Source organism: Dermacentor silvarum, chromosome 1 (assembly GCF_013339745.2).
Source record: "Dermacentor silvarum isolate Dsil-2018 chromosome 1, BIME_Dsil_1.4, whole genome shotgun sequence".
NCBI classification, from domain to species: Eukaryota; Metazoa; Arthropoda; class Arachnida; order Ixodida; family Ixodidae; genus Dermacentor; species Dermacentor silvarum.
The window spans coordinates 148,460,319-148,467,971 of record NC_051154.1 but is presented as its reverse complement, the minus strand read 5'-3'; positions in this window follow the sequence as shown (position 1 = coordinate 148,467,971).

The following is a 7,653-nucleotide window of genomic DNA, read 5'->3' as shown; positions in this document are numbered from 1 at the left end:
GTGTCGGGCCAGCTCACCAGGTGCGGCCGCTGAGGAAGGGGTTGGCATCGGGGGAAGCACAAAAGGATGCGGACTGCCGACTTGGGGGACTTGTTTGCCCGTCACCGTCGGTGTCGGGCACTGTCGCCGTCTAGGCTACGCTGATGAAAGGGCCTGCCTTAATGGAAACAACCAAAGAATGCACCCGGCCGATTCGGGATGCCACAGACTCCTCCCCCGCCGGAAGATCTGACCTGAGGGTGACCAGCTGTCAGGTTGCCCGAAGCGTCGGTGGTCAGTCGTGAACTCGGGGTTTGTTCTTGAAATGATTGTCAATGACACACTCGAGCACGAGGTCCCACCATTAACCTCGTTGTGGCCTTCTCCCTGGGAATACACAAGCACTCACACGACCACAGGGTACAGGAAAGCGCCTTGCTCGCACCGAGAGTCATCGGGTCTAGCGAACAAATCAACGCACCTGCCCTTATCTAATAATAGCACCAAAGCAGCCATCAAATCATTAAACGTTCGCTGAAGCCCACAATCTTGAGATTAGACGAGGATCCACAACCTTCTCGCAACATCTGATATGGAAGAGTCATTCCCAGTGACAAAGCACCATATGGCGCGCAAGCGCTCGAAATCCGCTTAAATCCACCAGGCTTCGCTTGACCGAATAATTTGGACCCCAAAAATTTTGTATCCAGAGCGAGCTCTCATGTACCTCTGAGTTCAACAAAACCACCTCGTCGTGCTGCAGAGAGCCAAGGTAGAATACTCTAAAATGCCCTGAATAATTGATAAATTTGATACGCAGCACAAACGCCATGAACAGTGTGTTCATATAGCCTACATCCTTTAATAACGCACGTACAAGTCCCACTTAGAAGCCTCGCTGACTTTACGGATGTACTATCAGAGGTGCTTTAACATTGCGCTCAAAAGCTTTAACTCCTACGCATGACTCTCGCACTAAAGAAACAACAACAAGAAAATCTTGCTTGCTCAAAACTAGAAGGATAATCGCGCTTATTTATAAGCACTTCCACGCACGCTTGGAAAAAAAACTCAATACACTGCCGTCTTCTAAATACGCGTGCGAGCCACGCACCAATGCTTTGCCTCTTTCTGTCTGTGCAAGACACGCTTTAAAGGAACCGCACAAACACCTTTGTAAAAGGCAAAGTTGCACAACAACTCCTCCAAGTAACGCGCTTTACTTTCAAAGAAAAAAAATCACTGCATATCCACGGGGTGAATGATGATGAGTGGGCGAAGCTCCGGAGGGAATCATCGGATCTCCCGCTTAAGGGGACGCTAGCACAAACGCGTTAGAGACGTGCAGTACTCTCTAGTAAGGGGGAGCAGCCATAGCGTCTTACGCAGCCATTTACACATGCCGGAACGTGCACCGCGTTTGCCGACGCCATCACATGACTGCTGTGAGAGTATACCCCCCGTATTCATAAACGCTCCTCGACTTGAACTTGACTTGCCACCGCCTTGGGCAGCGCGTTCGAAACGCGTTGAAGGTAAGGCGGAGAGGCCACAGCGTCTTACACCAGCTTCTTACACGGGCCGTAACGCGCTAGCACAAACGCGTTAAGGTACGTCCACACTAGCGACAAAAACGCGCGCGACACGCCGCGCGCGGCGAGCGATGCTGTCGCGCGCGGCAAGATTCACGAAAAGCGGCAGCAACGCGCGGCAAACGCTCGAATGGGTGCGAGACCCATTTTTTGCGGCAGCCGCAAAACGAGCACCAATCAGAAGCGAGCTGCGCAGTTGTGGCGCCACCTGTCGCACAAGCAAAGAATCATAATGCATGGGCTCTGAGATCGAACAGTGACACGCACGCCGTAAAATCTCAGAGGCCATGTCCAGTCAAGGGGGCTGTTTTTGTTAAGCCTTCCCACACCGCCACCGAGACATCGACGAAGAATTCGCCTCGCAATGGAGGCGTTTTTGGAAACCGTTCGCGGATATGCGTGCTTCTATGTCAAATCGAACGTCGATTTTAAGGACAAGGAGCTGTGTGCCAACCGCTGGCACATGCGGGAAAGCAGAGTGTGCGCCTGGCTCTCAGTGTCCCTGTACCGCCATATAGGGCGCACCCAGAACTTTCTCGTCCACTTTCTGGCACGTCGACGTTGCACAAGTAAAGAACAAATAAGTATTATAGTGTTCACAGTCACCAGTAGCTCCGCTAGGTCACTCTAGCTCCGCGTCCGTATCCGACATGGCTGAGCGTGGCCGGCAATGGCGCAACGAAACACAGACACTTCCAATGGAACACGAAACCGGCAGAACGGAGGGCGCGTTGTCACGAGAAGTATCGAATGGAACGAGACAACGCGGCACTCCACACGCCGTTGCCGCGTGCCGCAAAACGCGAGTGTGGACTTGCCCGCGCGAGTCTGCCGCGCGGGCGCTTGCCGCGTGCGGCGTGTCGCGCGCGTTTTTGTCGCTAGTGTGGACGTACCTTTAGAAACGCGCTAGAAACGCGGCCTTTCGTTAATGTTGGGTATTTATTGCCATCGTGGTGCTTGTGTCTGTGTGCTTCGTGGCGTAGTGGGCTAACGCCGCGCGCTCGGAAGCGAGGGGTCCCTGGTTCGATTCCGCGCTACGGACACAACTTCGGAATTTCTTTTTATTTTTCTCAGACTGGTTACACACTACTACTACGACGAGGGACGAACGGGTGCCGCCTTAAGGAGCTTCGCCCCTAAAACCTCGCGAACACTACCGCAAAGTAAACTGATAATCAAGTGCGCCACTACATGCTTCAAAAAAGATACCCTGGACCTGACACTGCAAGCGTATCTCACATACCAAAAAGAAAAGACGCCTACCTGGTAGAAAAAAAAGAACGTCATTTCCAGAAAACGAAGCTTCAAAAATTTATGCGCGCGCAAGCCATCACTTTCGGAATATCGGTGAGATTCTAATATAGACAAATAACAAAGCTCAAAACTTGCCTATCGAAACAATCACTAGTGCGGAGATCTCAAAACGTTTAACCAAACACTAAAATAAAGAAACAAACAAACCGATATTTCCACAAAACCTGCGTCGCTTTTCATCCCAAGTAGTCTATGGGTGTGCCAAATCTTTAAGCCATACTCGAGACGGGCGTGGTCTCAGGGCTCTTGTTAACGAGGGAATACAAAGGGCACGTAGGTCATTCTCCGCGCTGCCGACCGCCTACACTTTACAAACAGGCAACATGCCTTCTACGCATCGCACTGTGATTTCACTGCCGCGCATGACCAATTCGCGTCCCCTTACCGGCTCGCTCTCCTGTATCATGCTTAATACACCCCGAAAAGAACCGAATGAGGGGGAACATAATTGGTCCATTCGCGCCACCTTCGCTTTTGTCCACCTTGGCGGCCGTTTCTTTTCTTTCTCGTCCGGCGGGTCGGACGGGCTCTTACTGAAAACATTCCACTTGACAAACGCGCTTTTCGAACTCTTTGACTGCGCTCCCCAGCGGGTTTAGCGCCTTTATTCGGCCACGTTGCCTTCTCTGCCGCATTCCTGACTCTGCGACGCCGCTTTCTCTTAGCTCGCTTTGTGGTGCTCATTTCCGAGCCTTCCGCTCGCATCTCGCGCTGACCGGCACTTATACAATCAGTCACGACTGCCATCTCAACCGCACAGTCTGAATGATTTTCAGGTAAATCATTCCTCTCAATGCTACCTCGACTGGCGGAGAGCTTCAAACACTTAAGGACAATGCAGCTATTTTCCTTTGCGCAACGTAGCTAGTATACATGGGAGCTGTCCACAACTGGACTGCCATGTCTACATTGTGCTTTAGCGCACTTTCCTGACCGATTGGACTCTACACTGGTGCTCTTGTCTGACAAATCGGTGTCACTTCGGACTTCTGCAAGAGCTACCTTCGCGACGTACACCCTGGATAACTGTGCCAAATCGTCCACAGCTGGCCTAGCTGCTTCTCTAGTATTCCATTGGCACAGTATCTCGTCGCGCTCAATACGGTCGCCATTAACGGGATCCTCAACAACAATGTCATGGTTTACAGATCTGGCATCACCTGTGAACGTACAATTAGGCTCACGGGGATCAGCCTCTCTTTCTACCATCGGTAGAACCGTGCGTGCTACTTGTTTGCACTTTCCGTGCGTTTCTTCTACGGGTGCTTGACATTTCTGTTGTTCCACTTCAAAACCCTGTTGCATTATTTCAATCTCTTGTCTTAGAGCTTCAATCTTTTCGTCTTGTTGCTTAATCCATTCGTGTCTTTTCAATTCCTGCTCATGCTCAAGTGCTTCCTGTTCTTTTAGAATTATGTTGGCGAAGTAGTCAAAGTATTCCTTATCACTGTTGCTTTCTAAAATTGCACTAATTTCGTCTTCTGACCTGTCCTCCTGTACCTCTACATCGAGCTCTTCACACAAATGCAACAAGCTAGCTCTCGTCAAACTCATGAGGTCCATGGTCACTACTTTAGGCTTTGGCTCAGCTATTCCACAATACTTGCTGCGAAACCCGCACAAATTGCAATGCAAGTAAAGAAAACTGCCAGTGGTTCAATTCCGTTTTCTTAAGAGAATTTGAAGCCTGGAAATAAAGCAGAAACCAAACGCCTATACACAGAAGTAGCATCAAGTACCCAACCTCTCCTCCACCGCATCGAATCAATTGCAAGAAGACGTAAATCCTGGGTCGCCTTTAACTGATTGTGATTCTGGTAGGTCTCTACGTCCCAATTACTCCCACACAAGTATGAGGTCTGGCTTTAGTAGGTGGTTCAGATCTACGCTGAAAGCTACTTTCTGCTGAGATGCGCAACAACCACAGTATCAAAGTGGGCAGTTGTACACGCTCCATCGGTTTTTAGAAAGTCTAGGCTAAAATATCCGATGACTCAAGCGCAAAGCCAGGCACTCACCCTGTACCGTGCAGTCATGATGCGCTGCGTTCATCCAGCCGCTCGTGAACCAGCTGTTGTTGATTGGCGTTGGCTGCAACTTGCATCTTGCTGCTGTTATCCAGTCGCTCGTGAATCAGTTGTTGGTGACTGACGTTGGCTGAAAGGTCCATCTCATCGCGGCCATCCAGTTTGTTGGGACACTGGGTAGCGTTTAGGCCGGTGATCTTTCAGCCAGAGGGATGAGTACGTCCGGGAGTAAAGCGAGATAAAAATGGGTTTATTCTACATATTTACAGTGGCTCTTAATATGGAAGCCCACTCCAAGGGGAAGCACTTTGAAAGTCTCAGCTCACTACATGCCTGAGCACATACCAGAACACGTCAGGACACACCACTGCACCCAAGGTGTCTGCTTATAAAACAGCCGTCTTCCCTAGTTGACCCGACTAGGGAACCTGATGACCTTGGTGCGGCTAATCAGAGGGGTCGTATTGTTCACAGAGCTCCGATTCTGATGTTGCACCCTCGGAAGCAAGGAAGAGGCAATCTGGAAACAGGGGATTCACACTCCTTCCACGAAAGTCGGCGACTTGGTTTCGGTGGTGATCGTGACGGTCATCTTGACAGGGTCGGGAGAGTGACCTTTGTGTTGATCCCCGCTTCCACGCAGGGTGGCAGTTGTGGTCGCTTTGTGAGCTTCTTTGTCATCGCATTCCGTCGGTGTCGGGCACTGTCGCCGTCTGGGCGACGCTGATGAAAGGACCTGCCTCGATGAAAACAACCAAAGAAACAACCGCCCAGCCCATTCGGGACGCAACATTGCCACCTCACCAGCCCTGTGTGACAAAGGCGCTGAGCAAGCCAGAGGCGTCCCTGCTGTATCGCCTCCGCATGGGGTCAGCGTGTACTACGGTGTCCGTGCGTGGGATTAATGCAGCTAAACATACCAATGCATGTATTATTCATGTATTTGATCCCTCGAAAAATTCTATAAGGAAGGGGCCGCGCTGCAAGGTGAGCCCCCCCCCCCCCCCCCCTGAACAAAATTTCTGGCTACGCCACTTCACTCGACGGACCATCCTAGTTCACAGGGGCATGTGCCATTGCTCTTGGACCCTTTCTGCACTGCCGCCAGGATCGGCCCACATTTTCTGTCGGCACGAAGTGGACTTACGAAAAGGAAACACAACGTTTACATTCTTGGGTAATTCTATTCTAGTTTTTCGGCTAACGCTTCAAATGTGCCTGAAATCTACTTAAAGTGATATCAGGTCGCTTTATTTAGAGTAATCATAAGCAGCATTTTCGAACTGAGAGCTGCGGGATTAGCTTCCTTGAATATCTAATCATACGAGTAATTAGGTGTCTAATTATAAGTGGATGTTTTCGACGTCGCAAGCTTACTTTAAAAACCTGAGCCTGTATATTCCCGTGGTGCCTCGTTCGACAACGTTTCGTAGATCTGGCTCGAAGTGATCCTGATAGCGAGCTCATTATTAACAGTTGATAAGGGCCTATGACAAACAGTTCTTACAAAAAAGTTCACCGACGATTACGATACTCCCGAATGCGCAGCTCTATACGTGTTTTCATTTCGCGATATATTCGCAGGCGCCAAGAACCTTTCTCTTGCGGCGCGTTGCAAACGCAGTGAAGTGTGGCGCAACTGACTCGCTGTTCGGGAGATCACGAGAGGCAGCGCGTGGGTGACGCGGGGCGCGATTCACAGTAGCCGCCGCAGACAGACCTCCGTTCATGTAGAGCTTTGTTTCCATATATGGTATCGGTGGACGCGCTCGTCGCATGACTTATCAATGGAGTCATCGGTGAACAGACGACGCGTGCTACTCTAGCGCTATCTCGTAACGATCGTCAGCGCAGGACATGCCTTGCGCGGCACTACGCTTTTCTGCTCACGCTTTCGACATATCCTCCCCTTTGCTCCTCGTGCTCTCTTCGCTATCGCCGTCTTTCATCCCCCGTGGCACTCCGCATCCGCTCTTTCTTCCTTCGCTGTGCGCGTTTGCTCGGTTACGCCGAGGGACGCTCGACGCAGGCACGGGCCAGTAAGAGCTTCGCCCCAAAAAAAGAGAAACAAAGAAAAACTGTCTGTGCAAGCGGGTGCCTCAGCTCAGTGCGACGCCACACACGTGCGGGGCAGGTGCGACGGCAAGTCTGATCACATTGCTATGGTACGACAGAAAAGAAAGCAGCATCTTTGATAGTCCATTATTTTGTGGTATTGGTGCGACGTTTTTAGTAGAAGCAGAAACCAATTTTTGCTATAAATGGAAGATGGTATCAGCGTCTCAGCGGTAGATGAAGTTTCCTGTGGATGAGTGATGCTTAACTGCCATAGAATTATGCATACATAAGGAGGCAGCTCCGGCACTCTTTGACACACTCTGTGGCAAGAGCCATGCTTTCTTTTTTTCGTGAGTCTTCTGTATTTGTACTTTTTTGGTGGACCATTCCGAAATAAATAGCCAAAACCATAAGCGCGAGATGGAAAATGGAGCACTTGCGTTCCCTAAGTTCTTATAAATTCTACCGTCATTGTGAACCACGTTTTATGTGCGTTATGTGCTCCAGGGTAAGGAAGCATGAGAAAATCCGGGTTTCTCTATCTCAACGTTTCTAGGATTATAACGTGGCAGTATTCCCAACAAGCAAAGATTTCTTTATATTTGGTTGTCATCTGTTCGGTAGACATGCTACTGCAGCGCTTTCATATTGGGATTAAGCAAGAAAATGATAGAACTTCGAGG